Here is a 14,543-nt window from a genome sequence, read left to right as displayed (position 1 = left end):
ATCTGTGATGTTTGGGACAAGCATGTGTCCGCGGAACTACGATATCCGGCATACAAACCCACTGAACACTCAATGTCACCAACTTTAGCATACTGCATCAGTCGCTAAACACTCAACATCACCCATTGAACCACGTTTCCCTCTAAAATAAGCAACATCGGCCAATTGACCACACAATATCATCCCATGGAGCATTCTGTATCATCCCATTCAGTATTTCATACCAGTCCATTCAGTACTCTGTATCACTGACTGTGCACATGCAACAACAGCCCATTGAACACACAGGATCATCCCATAGAGCAGTTCATACCACCCTACAAAGTACCGAATTTCACCCCCAAGAGTAAAGTACATGATAGTAACAGAGAACACCGCATCACCCTATAGAAGCACGTCCACTCTGAAAATAGATTACTCCAGGCTCCCCAGAGGCATGTCATCTAACACCAGGGGGCATTTGTAACGTCAAAGAGAGCAGAACTGCAATCCAAGAAGTGTGGCATATTATATAGCATATACATCAGCTTTTAAAGGGTGGAGTAGTATTCATGTATAGTAACAACATATTGATGTACAAAGAATAATACTTTACATGCAAACAAGAATTTCACTGCTTAGAGGGCATGAAACGACACATTACAAAGAAAAATATCACAGAAAGGGATAAAAACCCTATTCTTTTCTAACACTGTTCTGTGGAGAATAGAATATCACTCTACAGAGAGCAGTTGGCATATAATAAAAAGTCATCATCTGACATACATTTGAAAATCATCAAATAGACAGCAGTAAATACCATCTTGTATAATGCAGGAAATCATCAGACGAAAAGCAGATTTTAACATTCTCAAAAGCAGAATCTCATACCATAGAAAGAAGAGCAGAGTTGTCCACAGAGTAGACAAAGATCATGGAAAGGAGATAATCATCATCTACAGAAAAGAGAATATATTCTAGTACGGAACATGCACAATGCTACTCTATAAAGAACAAGCACATCATCCTCTGTGCAACAGGCATGTTCATTGCATAGAAAGTACACCTCTATTTAACAAAACAGCATAATGTCATATTATATAGCTAAGATAGCAATCATGTAAATGGCAGAACTTAGCCTATAGACAGTAGACTATCACCAACAGACAGCATGTCATCGTGGAACAGGAAGCATCATTGGCAGCGGACAGTATATCAACCATCATTGTCACTAGGCAAAATAGAATATGGCCAGTTGGCCAACGCAATAGACAAAAAAAATGAACACACTCTTATTACTCTGAAGAGATCAAAAATTAAACCCATCAAAGCTGAATACTACCCTGTAGAAAGCAAAATATCACCACGAAGAGAGCAAGGTATCACCTTATCGATGGCAAAATCTCATTATTAAGCGTTTAGGAATGCGCCTATAGAGAAATAGGTGAAACCTATAGGAAGCAGAATATCATCCCGTCAAAACCACAATACCACCAGGTTGAGAGCAGAATATCACCCACCAGCGCTCAGTATACCACATCCTAAAGAGCAGAATATCACTCATTAGAAAGCAGGATATTGCTGAATTGAAAATAGAATAGTGATCAACAAAGGGAGGAGTACATCAAAGAGAGCGCAATATCACCTGGTAGAGATAATCCATGAGAGAGCAGAAAACTACCCTGTAGAACGTCACTCAGAAAGCACAATACCACCTGTTAGAGGGCAGAGTATTACCCATTAGAGATCTGAATATTTCCCAGTAGAACATCACCCAGAAAGGACAATATCAGCTGTTAGAGAGCAGAATGTCACTCATTACAGAGCAGAGTATTCCCCTGCAGAACATCATGTAGAGAGCAGAGTATCACCCATTAGAGAGCAGAGTATTACCCATTCGAGATCTGAATATTGCCCGGTAGGACATCACCCAGAAAGGACAATATCAGCTGTTAGAGAGCAGAATATCACTCATTACAGAGAAGGCTATTACCCTGCAGAACATCATGTAGAGAGCAGAGTATCATCCATTAGAGAGCAGAATATTACCCATTCAAGATCTGAATATTGCCCAGTAGAACATCACCCAGAAAGGACAATATCAGCTGTTAGAGAGTGGAATATCACTCATTACAGAGAAGACTATTACCCTGCAGAACATCATGTAGAGAGCAGAGTATCACCGGTTCGCAAGAATAATATCACTTACAGAGCAGAGTATCACCCATTAGAGAGCAGAATATCACCTGTTAGAGAGCAGAATATCACTTAGAGAGCAGAATATCACTGTTAAAGAGCAGAATATCACCTGTTAGAGAGCAGAGTATCACCCGTTAGAGAGCAGAGTAACACCAGTTGGAGAGCAGAGTATGGCCAGTTAGAGAGCAGAATATCACCCGTTAGAGAGCAGAGTATCACCAGTTAGAGAGCAGAATATCACCCGTTAGAGAGCTCTCTAATACACTAACAAAACAGACTATAGCCCAATAGAGAAATTAATTTTGTGAAGAAAGTAGATTATCACTCAACAGAGAGCAGAATATCACCCGTTAGAGAGCAGAATATCACATAGAGAGCAGAATATCACTGTTAGAGGGCAGAATATCACCTGTTAGAGAGCAGAGTATCACCCGTTAGAGAGCAGAGTAACACCAGTTAGACAGCAGAGTATCACCAGTTAGAGAGCAGAATATCACCCGTTAGAGAGCAGAGTATCACCAGTTAGAGAGCAGAATATCACCCGTTAGAGAGCTCTCTAATACACTAACAAAACAGACTACAGCCCAATAGAGAAATTAATTTTGTGAGGAAAGTAGATTATCACTCAACAGAGAGCAGCATATCGATAATAAGAGAGTTTAAAAAATGACCTGTAGATAGCAGACTATCATCCAATAGAGCATAGATTATCACCTTAAACGGGAGAAAAGAGTCCAAACAGAAATTACTGTCACGCAGAAAGCTGATCAATAAAACAAAACATACGTTTTGAGACAGCGGAGTAACTCCCTATATACATTCTATTATCATTAAAGAGAAAAGTATTGCCAGAAGAGAGCAAAATTATCCAGGGAGCAGAATGTTACCAAAATAAAGAGTCGAATACAACTCATTAAAGGCCAGACTATTGCTCAAATTGGAACTGAATATCACCGCCTGCAGAGCATAATATCACCCATTTGAGAGCAGAGTATCACTCAAGTGGGAACAGTATACTATGCAACAGACAGCAGAATGTCAGTAAGGATGGGGGTAAGGTTTCATTGAGGGATCAAAACCAAAGGCCCTGGTGATTGGGTTGTCCTCGGATTACAAAAGTTTGTTTATTTTAGTACATTTACACCCTGGTGTAGCTTTACCTTCAGAATGACAATATTTCCTTGCCAGTGATAGATGACTCTAAAATGAATGTGCCATTGTCAGAAAAGTTACATTGAAAACTGTGTTCTTCCCAACTTTGAAACTGAATAGCAGTCTGTGTTGTTTTCCCTTAAGAGAATTTTGAAGCAGTGCAAAAATCCCAATTTCAGCTTGCAAGCCCACATGCAGAAAAGCTTGAGGATTATTGTTGATAACTGCAGTATTTGTCCCAATTATAGAAAATGTCCATGAAAAAATGCTTCCTCCTTCACACCCCCTTATTGTCACCCTTGAATGTCAACAGCTAAAGATCAGAATCTCAACCAGAGAGCTGAATATCCATCCTAAGAGAGCAGATATATTAGACACTAGAGTGCAAATTATCTTCTGAAACAGCATATTATAGCAAACAGATACATGGATATCATTGAGAAAGGAGACTATCAGAGCAGAGTATCAGTCAAGGGAGAATAGATTAAGCCCCCTTAGAGAGTAGACCCTGCCATAATAGCAGGCAGGGCATCACCTACTACAGTACACAACACTTGTTGCCAGAGAACAGAATTTCATCCGTGAAAACCGAGTACTGTCCAATGCAGAGAGCAGAATATCACTAATGAAATTGATTAAAATGCAGTAGCGAGCAGGCCATCAACCTGTAGAGAGCATACATCCATCACCCAGTAAGGCAGCCAAATACCATTCAAAAGCGAAAAGAATTTAGTATTAATTATTTTTTACAGAGTTTTATATAGCGCGAATTTGACCCGAATCGGGTATCAGAGCGCTTTACATAGCGCCAGTTGCATTACATCAGGACACATTCATTTTTGTTAGGCACAAATGATTGATTGATTGATTTAACTATTTGTAACTATCACTTCGAAAGGAGCATCCTGGCGCTTGCAGAAGAGAGCAAGTTGAGTCAGGTAGACACGCAATGTATCTCAGTTTATATGAGTGAAGAACAGAATGCATCAGTGGACCCAAAGATCCAGGTCTACAAGGCTTTCCTGAATTGAGTTTCTGATTCCATAAGCCTTAGTTGTGTAGGCATGAGGTTCCATGGTCTGGTTCCCAGAACTGCCAAGGATTTTCCTCCTGTGGTTTTGCACCTAAAGGCAGGAGGTTTAATGAGGTTTGCTGGGGAGGATATAAGTGTCCGAACAGTAGTGTGAGGGGTGAATCTGGCCAATAGATATGCATCTGAATCAGCAGAATATCTGAAATAAAAGAATATAATATAAGGCTAACCGAGGGCAAAAAAATAAAAATAACTTGAATAGCTGAATATTGCTGGAATAGAGAACATAACCCACTTAAGGATGAATATTGCTTATACCAAAGCATAGCAATAAAAAATTAGGAGCAGACTATGGGTCAAAAGAGACTTCAGTATGACTTCAATATCACTTCTTAGAAAGGACAATCCCACCCATGGCTGAACAGAATCCCGCTCAGTAGAGAGCGAAAAAGCGCTTTGAAGCCTCGTCAGAGGATTAAGCGCTATATAAATGCAATTATAGTACAATACAATACGATTTTAGAGAATAGAATAGAAATAGGATCTCGCCAATAGAGAGGATATCACTTACTGGAGAAAAGAAAGGCAGCTAGAGAGAGATTATCACCTATTAGACAGCAGGATATCATCAATGGAGAGCACTTTATCATTGGTTAGAGAGCAGAATGTCACCAATGGAGAGCAGGATGCCACTTATTAGTGACAGAATAGAGCCAATAGAAAGCAACCTAGGGCACGTTGGAGAGCAGGTTATCACCAATAGGAAGCAGAATCACTTGTTAGAAAGCAGAGTATCTTCATTAGAATAAATATCACTCGCCGCGAACAGATGATCACAAACAGAAGGCATAATGTCACTAATTGGAGAACATATCACCGCCAAAGAGAGCAACATATCACCAACAGGAAGCAGATATCATGTTTTAGAGAGCAAAATATCTATAAAGAGCAGAATATCGTAGTTTAGACCGTAAATGCCAGTGTTAGACAGCAGTATGACACCCATTTGAGAACAGAATTTAACCAATATGGAGAAAAATATCGCCCATTAGAGAGCAAAATGTCCCTAATTAGAGAGCATGATATCACGCTTTAGAAGGCATACTATCGCGAACAGAGAGCAACATATCTGCAAAAGGAGCATAAAATCTCCCACTAAAGAGCAAATTATAGCCAGCTTATCACTCGTTAGACAGCCGAGTATGTTCAATATAAAACAGGATATCACGTGTTAGGAACCAAAATATCACCGGCTGAGAGACGGATATCACCCGTTAGAGAGATGAATATAAGTAAAAGACTATTAAGAGAAAAACACATCATCAGTTAGAACGCAGAACATCTCCAATTGAGGAGCACGCCTTAGAGTGCAGGATATCGCCAAAGGATATTTTGTATTGGACAGCTGATTATTAATACAGACCAATACGTCATCCGTCAGGGATCAGGACGACGCCATAATAAAGAGCAGGATATCACACGCTAAAGGGCAGAATATTACCAGCGAGGTATCCCGCGTTTGAGGGAAGAAGCGCCCCAGAGCCTCCCCATTCCGGGAGCAGAGTATTGATCTTTAGCCCCCTCCAGGGCAGGATCTGACAGCGAGCGCGCGCTGCCCCCGCCGCGCGGCCATTGGTGCAGCACCCTGGACAGCGGGACAGGACCTGCCTCAGGCGCGTGGCCAGAGCCGCAGTGCAAGGAGACTGTGCCATGGACTCCCTGCCCTCTGCTGCCGCCCCCTCTTCCCAGTCCCAACAGACAAGCTCCGTCTCTCTCCTCTCTCTGTCCCTGCGACTCTTCCCCCTCTCCCTGGATATATCTTTATCTCACCCTTCCGCCTCATCCTCTCTGTGTCAGTTCAATAGTGCTTTATTGACGTGCCTTAAAGACACACGGGCTGCAAAAGCATCACAGGTCGCCATATCTGCTTCAGTGCATCTCGTTCTCGGCATCGCCCTCTCTGCATCGCCCTCTCTGCATGTTTTTCTGAGCATCGCTCTACGGCTTTCTCTACCACCTTTGATTTTTTCTGCTTCCTTATGCAGCCTCTCTTTCTGTGCATCTATCTGCTTATATATCCTTCTGCATTTTCGCCACTGCCTCTCAGTGCGTCCTCTCTGGGCACCTGTCTCTCTATGCACATCCCTCTGCATCTCTCGGTGCGTCTTCTGTACATCTCAATGGCCACATCTCTCTGTAACTCCGGCACTGCCTCTCTCAGTGTGTTTTCCATGTGCAAATATCTCTCTATGCATACCTCGGCATCTCTCGGCGCATCTGCTGTTTGCATCTGTCTGTATATATCTCTTTCTGCATTCCTCGTCCTGCCTCTCTCGGTGCATCTTGTCCGTGCACATAACTCTGTACATATCTCTCTCCACCTCTCCCCCTTCCTCCAAGGGTACATATATCTCTCTCCATCTATCGCCCTGCTGCAACTCAGAACACATATCTCTCCATCTCTAGTCCTGCCTCTCAGAGCACATCTCTCTCTCTCTCTCCATCAAGAGATGGCTCTCGGACTATATATCTCTCTCTCTGCACATTTCTCCATGCCTCTCAGAGTACACATCTCGCTCTCTCTATGTATCTCCCGCCCTGCCTCTCATAGTGCATATCTCTCATATCTTGCCCTGCCTCTCAGAGTACATATCTCTCCATCTCTCGCCCTGCCTCTCAGAGTACATATCTCTCCATCTCTCGCCCTGCCTCTCAGAGTACATATCTCTCCATCTCTCGCCCTGCCTCTCAAGAGTTCATTTCTCTCTCTCCGCATTTCGCCCGGCCTCTCAGTGTACATATCTCTCTCTCCATCTCTCGCCCTGCCTCTCAGAGTACAGCTCTCTCTCTCCATATCTCTCACTGCCTCTCAGTGTACATATCTCTCTCTCCATCTCTCGCCCTGCCTCTCAGAGTACAGCTCTCTCTCTCCATATCTCTCACTGCCTCTCAGTGTACATATCTCTCTCCATCTTTCGCCCTGCCTCTCAGAGTACAGCTCTCTCTCCATATCTCTCCATATCTCTCACTGCCTCTCAGTGTACATATCTCTCTCTCCATCTCTCGCCCTGCCTCTCAGAGTACAGCTCTCTCTCTCCATATCTCTCACTGCCTCTCAGTGTACATATCTCTCTCCATCTTTCGCCCTGCCTCTCAGAGTACAGCTCTCTCTCCATATCTCTCCATATCTCTCACTGCCTCTCAGAGTACAGCTCTCTCTCTCCATATCTCTCACTGCCTCTCAGTGTACATATCCTCCTCTCTCTCCATCTCTCGCCCTGCCTCTCGGAGTACATGTCTCAACATCTCTCGCCATGCCTCTCAGCGAACATATCTCTACATCTCTGGCCCTGCCTTTCAGAGCAAATATCTCTCCATATCTCCCCCTGTCTCTCAGAGTACACATCCTTCCATCTCTCCCCTGTCTCCCAGAGTACATATCTCCCTCTCCATCTCTCCCCTGCCTCTCAGAATACACATCTCTCCATCTTTCGCCTTGCCTTTCAGAGTACATATCTCTCTCTCCATCTCCCGCCCTGCCTCTCAGAGTACATATCTCTCTCTCCATCTCCCGCCCTGCCTCTCAGAGTACATATCTCTCTCTCCATCTCCCGCCCTGCCTCTCAGAGTACATATCTCTCTCTCCATCTCCCGCCCTGCCTCTCAGAGTACATATCTCTCTCTCCATCTCCCGCCCTGCCTCTCAGAGTACATATCTCTCTCTCCATCTCTCGCCTTGCCTCTCAGAGTACATATCTCTCTCTCCATCTCCCGCCCTGCCTCTCAGAGTACATATCTCTCTCTCCATCTCTCGCCTTGCCTCTTATAATACACATCCATCTCCCTACCCCCTCAACATGCATATCTCTCTCCCGCTCTCGCCCACAACCCAATGTACATATTTATCTCCATATCTCGCCCCGCCTCTCAGTGTACACATATCTCTCTAAATCCCTCGCTCTCTGTACATCTCAAAGTACCTATTTCTCTGCATCTCACGTCCTACCTCTCAAAGAACATATATCTCCCCATATCTCGCCCTGCCTCTCAGTGCACATCTCTCCTCATCTCTCACCCTGCATTTCTCTGTACATCTCAATGCACATATCTCTCTGCATCTCTCGCTCTGCCTCTCAGTGCACATCTCTCCTCATCTCTCACCCTGCATTTCTCTGCCTCTCAGTGCACACCTCTCTCCATCTCTCTCCCTGCATTTCTCTGTACATCTCAGTGCACATATCTCTCTGCCTCTCTCGCCCTGCCTCTCAGTGCACATCTCTCCTCATCTCTCACCCTGCATTTCTCTGTACATCTCAGTGCACATATCTCTCTGCCTCTCTCGCCCTGCCTCTCAGTGCACATCTCTCCTCATCTCTCACCCTGCATTTCTCTGCCTCTCAGTGCACATCTCCCTCCGTCTCTCACCCTGCATTTCTCTGTGCATCTCAATGCACATATCTCTCTGCATCTCTCGCTCTGCCTCTTTGTGCACCGCTCTGCACACACCTCTGCCTCAATCAGCCACACCCCCTCGCTTTTTAATTGCCTTGCAGGATGTTTTTTAAATGACCATTTTCAATTTGTGCAGACATTTCGCATTTTTATCAATTTTAAAATGTTGATGGTCGTATCGTATTTTATTGTTTGATAGACTAAGGTCTCGATAAACATAATTTTATATCACACTCTCCTTACCTCTCCCTGAGACTACTATTCTCACTGCCTTCCCCTTGTGTCCGTGTCTCCTTCCCTTCTCGCTTTCCCTCCATACAACTCCCACCCCTCCTCTATGCCCGAGAAGCACCAGCCCCTTCTGCGCCGATCTATGCCTCTTTCAAGGGTGCCCCTCCATTCCTCGACCCTGGACCCCTGTGCCCTTCTCCCAGGGGATATCATGTTTGACATAACCCATTACATCATTCAGCCATGCCATCTCTTCGGTCAGACCTGTGCCAGGAAGTACTTTTTTTCCCAGACCTCCATTTTCCTTGTCCTCTGGCGTAGAACAGTCCTTTCCAGAAATCACCACAATATTGTGCAACTGGCATCAATATGGCACACACCTCCATTAGCAACTTACCCCTTCACCACCTCTACACACACACGGTGCCGCAGGGAGGCCGAGGAAGGCTCACCTACCTTGGGTGACATATAGGTGCCCTTGCTGGAGAAGGGGCGTCGGGCTCCATTCCATCCCGTCGGTGCCAGGGGAAGGCAGGGCGCGAGCAGTGTCGGGTGTCAAGGGATGGGCGGTGATGGCATTTAAAGGGCAGCTGCAGCTTCTCCTGTCCCAGCATCCATGGATCCACAGGCGAGCGAGGGGTTTCCGGTGATGTAGACCAGTAGATTGGGGCTGGGCCCCCGGTTTGGCTGGGGTGGACTCCAGTTCAGCATGGGTGGCCTCAGCGGTGGGCGGACGGGGCTCGGTGTGGTTCGCCTCGTCCTCAGGACACCCAGGGCGGTCTCAGTAGGTGCTGACTGGACCTCAGTTTGGCCAATTTTCGGTTCAGTATGAGCGGACTGGCCCCTGTTGTATCTGGACAGATGCACAGAACAGCCGACTGGTCTCCGTCATCTGAGGCCTGGCCTCAAATGGCTCTGAATGCGACTATTAAGGCTCTGCTCTTGGCTTCCTGAAGTGTGCCCGGGTGGGCCCCACTGTGCTCGGATTGGTCCTTCCTACGTGCTTGACAGGTCGTCAGCGTGGACGAACTGGTCCCCAGAATGACCGAATTAGTCCCTAGTATACTGACGGGTCCGCAGCGTGGGCTGGTGTCCCCTCGTTTGGAGGGACTGGTCCCCAGTGAGCCTGGGCTTGTCTCCTCTATGCTTGACCGGCCCTCATTGCGGCTGGAATGAACCCCCGGGTGGTCGAACGTGTCCCCAAGATGCTTCCCTAGTCCCCATCCAGGCCGGGTCAGTCCCCAGTATGGCTGGTTGGATGCCCAATATCTCTGGGCTGGTCTCACTACGCTTGGATGGCAGCGCTGGTCCCCACCAGGGACGGCCTTGCCCAGAGGCAGCCCAGCCTGGTCCCCAGTGTGATCACTGATCCTCACAGCGTCTGATCGCCTCCTCAGTATCTCGTGAATGGCGCGTGCCCTGGCGCGGCAGCGTTATCCCTCCGCGCGCCCAGCATCCCGGGACTGCCCCGGTCCAGCGATGCTCCCAGCCCGCGGTGCTCCGCACAGAAGGTCTGCTCGCCGGAGTCTCAGGGTCGTTGCTCAGGATGACAAGGCTGTGTCCCAGTACACTGCCCCCACGGAGGTACGGCCACGTCCCAGTACTGCAGATATGATTGAGAAGAGACCATTTATTTGCAGGGGATGGACCCACGTATCTCAACCTGGCGTTCGGCGTGTTGGGCCGGCCCTCATCGGGGAGGGCTGGTACCCAGGGCTGGGGTGCAGATGCGAGGATGGCGGTATCAATTCTAGTAGGGATGGATGGGTCCTAGGATGGAATGCTGGATCCTAGTACGGGAGGCTGAAGCCAGAACAGAGGGCTGATTCCAGTACAGAGGACTGATCCCATTACGAAGGGCTGGTTCCAATACAGAGAGTGCTGATCCCAGTACAGCGAGAGGGCTGATCCCCGTACGAAGGTCTGGTTTCAATACAGAGAGGGCTGATCCCAGTACAGAGAGAAGGCTGACCCCAGTACAGAGAGAGGGGTGACTCCGGTACAGAGAGAGGGTTGATTCCAGTACAGAGGTCTGATCCCAGTACAGATATAGGACTGATCCCAGTACACATAGAGGACTGATCCCACTGCACAGAGAGAGCTGACCCCAGTACGAAGGGCTGATTCCAGTAAAGGGGTCTGATTTCCCCTGTGAAGGGCTAGTTTCCAGTATACAGCCTTATTCCATGCACAGAGCGCCGGTTCCCGTTATGGAGGGCCGGCCGTCAGTACAGTAGGATTGTTTCCTGTCGCTGGCCCCATTCTCCGAGGGGGTGGCATGTGCTGCAAGCGTGGGTTTGTGCCCCGGAGCCTGAGCGGGGCTTTAGCCTCTCGCAGCCTGTGTACCTCCCGGGGCTGGTCCTTGCTCCCCGCCGGCGCTGACCTGGGCTGCCTCGGCGGAGAGATGCAGGCAGAAGGCTTCCAGTTCTGGTCGGTGCCACCCAAGGATGCCAGCCACCCCCTGCGCAGGGCACCTTGGGCGCAGCTACCTCGGTTACCAGCTGCCGCTGCACTGTGTACCGAGGCCTCCTCGGGAAACGACGAGCCGGCGTCGGGCCCAGCTTCCACCGGTTGGGCTCCGTCGTCTCCGGCAGGTCCGTTCCCCGGCCCCGGGGTTGCACCGCGGGGTCTGCTGTCGGCGCCGGACGGCTGCGGGCTGCAGGATCCGCTGCCTGCGATGGGAGTGGAGGGGGAGGAGAGGCTCGTGCCCCCTCCTGCAGCCTGGGAGGGAGGGAGGGAGGGAGGGAGAGAGGACTGAAAGAGGCGGAGGGAAGTGCAGATGGGAAATCTTTAGCACTGCAGCAGCATCAGCGCGCGGAGCAGGGGGGAGCGCGAGGGAGGGGAGAGAGATGGGGAACAGAGAGTGGAGGAGAGAGACGGTAGGGTTGGGATCAAATATAGGCCCGGGCAGCTCAAAAAAGTGGCCCATTTATGGATTGCGCCTTTTAGCGAAACTGCTTCAGTGTTTTAAGGTGTACAAGAAGAAGGAGAGGGTGGGAGTCTCTAAAAGAGGTATGTTTACTTAACTTCACTGAGGTAAAAAAAAATGCAAATGTTGCCAGGGCGCTCTGTTCACGGATTCGTTCACAATAGTGAACTACACCTGAATATGAGCGAGGCCACTTTTTGCTCAGGGCCCCTGCTCACTCAGCATACATTAATGTGAGGTAGACCTAGATGTTTACTCCGCTGGCTATCAGATTTTCTTTTTTATATATATAGCGCGAAATCGACCCAAAGGTATTGGAGCGCTTTACGTGAGCACCAGTTATATTGCACAAAGACACATTCATTTTTGGTAGGCATAGGGAGATTAAGTGATTTTGTGCAGAACCACAGGATGTTGAGCTAATGCCGGTTTCACAGCTCCTAAGTTGCCAGCTCTGGCCATTATGCCACATTCCTTCTGACAGTGGTGCTTTTGGGATACTGATGTGAAATCCTGATTACTCCACTTTTATTAAAAAAAAGTTGCAGTTTGGATTTTCTTATTGATCTGTGACACTGTCTCCATAGCCAGCACAGGTCAGCTTTTTATATAAATTGGACGGCCCAGTGGGGGACTGGCAATGACACCTCATGCCCCTTGGTGAAAGGGGGGCAACTGTGGCCCATCCGCCTCCAGCTAGAGACCTCAAGAAAGGCTGCTCAGGCCCAACTGGACCCCTGATGGCATCTGAACAGTACTGACAGATCTCAAATTGGCCAGCCAGCTGCAAAAGAATAGGGGGCCACAGCTGCAACTCGTATACGAGCAGTGCTTAATTTGTCATAAAATTAAGTGCCAGGGCCCTTGTTAGGATGCAACTGCACTTTGCACCACTCATTGCCCCTGCCATGCTGCCAATGATAGTAACACCACAACTACTAACCATCACACTCCTGCAAGTGTGACTATTCGGACTATCCCAGGCCCCCACATCTATGAGAATGACTTGGGCGGTAGATAATAGTGATTTTTAATGTATATTGAATTAATAATTGACTGTTGCGGTCATCTCAGACAGTGGCACCTTATGGCAGACTGTCATAAGCGCCAGTATTGACAATTAAGTGCTGGTGCCGAGTACCAGAAACCACAGGCTCAAATTAAGCACTGGATACCAGTCCATTGCCCATTGCCTAAATGCCTTACCAATCCGATCATGAAGATGGGACAGAATATGGATAGGTGGAAAACCGGAGAAGTAAGGAGAGAGAAGGAGGGGAGAAATTAAGAAGAGAAACAAGGTGAGAGCATCTGGAGAAAGGTATAAACTGGGGAGGTAAAAAAGCCTGAAGAGAGTGTGGATAGAGAGCGAGAAGAAGGGAAGCTAGAAATGGAGAGGAGAGACAATGGGGCTGCAGAGGGTGTGAAGGCCAGGGGCGAGGACAGGGAGAGGTTATGGTAGAGGAAGAGAATGTGGCGGTTGAGAGCGGCAATCAATGAAGAGAGATGGTTGATAGGAGGGTGCTGGAAGATAAAGAAAGAACGAGGGAGCAGTGCTGACTCCTACACTATGCCGAAGGATCAGAGCCCCCTCCAAAAACAGCAGGAAAGGAAAAATATAACGATAATGAACACTTATTTTAGTTTTCGTTTACTGCTGACTGCCAGGTCTTGGGGGCGGGACCTTGGAGTGACAGGCACTGAGGGGAGTGGTAGTGTACTCCCGTCACTGCACAAGATTGTTTTGGCCAGCCGTCTCAGGCCGGCTAAACCGTCATGCGCAGTGAAAGCTCTCTCCAGGCCAGCAACACAGCTGTATTGGAGAGAGCACGCACAGACTCACAGTCTGTCCTGGAGAGAAAATTGAGGGTGCTGAGGCCAATCCTGAAGCTGCTCTCATGCGTGAGAGCAGTCTCAGGATAGGCCGCAGGGCATTCTGGGAGCCTCTGCCTTCCTGCAGTGAGGAGGAGCACAAGAGTGTGATGGGGATGGCTGCAGGTACGTTTTAAAAAAAATTAACACTTTTTCACCTGTGATCCTTAAACCTATCACCTTCAACCTCCCGCCCGCCCCGCCGCTCGTCAAGCACACTGGCCGCTACTGTGAGGAAGAAGAAGGGAATGAAGAACTCACCACTGGAGAAGGGGAGAGAATGGTTGCAAAAATAATGATAAGAACTCGATGGAGAGGAAGAAGTGAGAGAAGGGGGAAGGGGAATAGTCAGTGGATAGGTAAGAGAGCTGCTGAGAGAGGAGAAATGAGAAACAAAGTCAATTGGAGAGGGATGCAGCAACATGAAGCTGAAGAAGAGAGAGACGATAAGAAGGGAGGAGAGAGAAAAGGGGAGGAGGGAAATTAAAAGGGCTAGAAATAAGGGAAGAGAGCTCACGGAGGGAAAATATCTGTGGAGGGTAAGAGGGGGAATCGAAGAGCAGAATGTGGAAAGAGAACAATGAAAGTAGAAAGAATAAACAGTAAAAAAGATAGGTAGGTAGGAAGGAAAGTAGAAAGAGAGTAGTTGAGTTAGTTGGAAAGAGGAACAAAAGAATAGACGAGAACGAAAAGGAG

At 47.8% G+C, this 14,543-nt stretch overlaps 1 protein-coding gene across 1 annotated transcript in view; it reads right to left on the bottom strand.

Moving 5' to 3' along the window:
- Positions 1-10,604, bottom strand: part of LRFN1 (leucine rich repeat and fibronectin type III domain containing 1) — an 805,820-nt gene extending 795,216 nt beyond the window's left edge. Inside the window, exon 1 of the mRNA XM_078661333.1 lies at positions 9,503-10,604. The gene's annotated coding sequence lies outside the window, so the exon portion shown is untranslated. The remainder of the gene's footprint in view (positions 1-9,502) is intronic.
- Between the last annotated feature and the right edge of the window lie 3,939 nt (positions 10,605-14,543).

The sequence above is a fragment of the Lissotriton helveticus genome, chromosome 9 (assembly GCF_964261635.1).
Source record: "Lissotriton helveticus chromosome 9, aLisHel1.1, whole genome shotgun sequence".
Taxonomy (NCBI): domain Eukaryota; kingdom Metazoa; phylum Chordata; class Amphibia; order Caudata; family Salamandridae; genus Lissotriton; species Lissotriton helveticus.
This window is presented reverse-complemented; position numbering and strand designations above follow the sequence as displayed.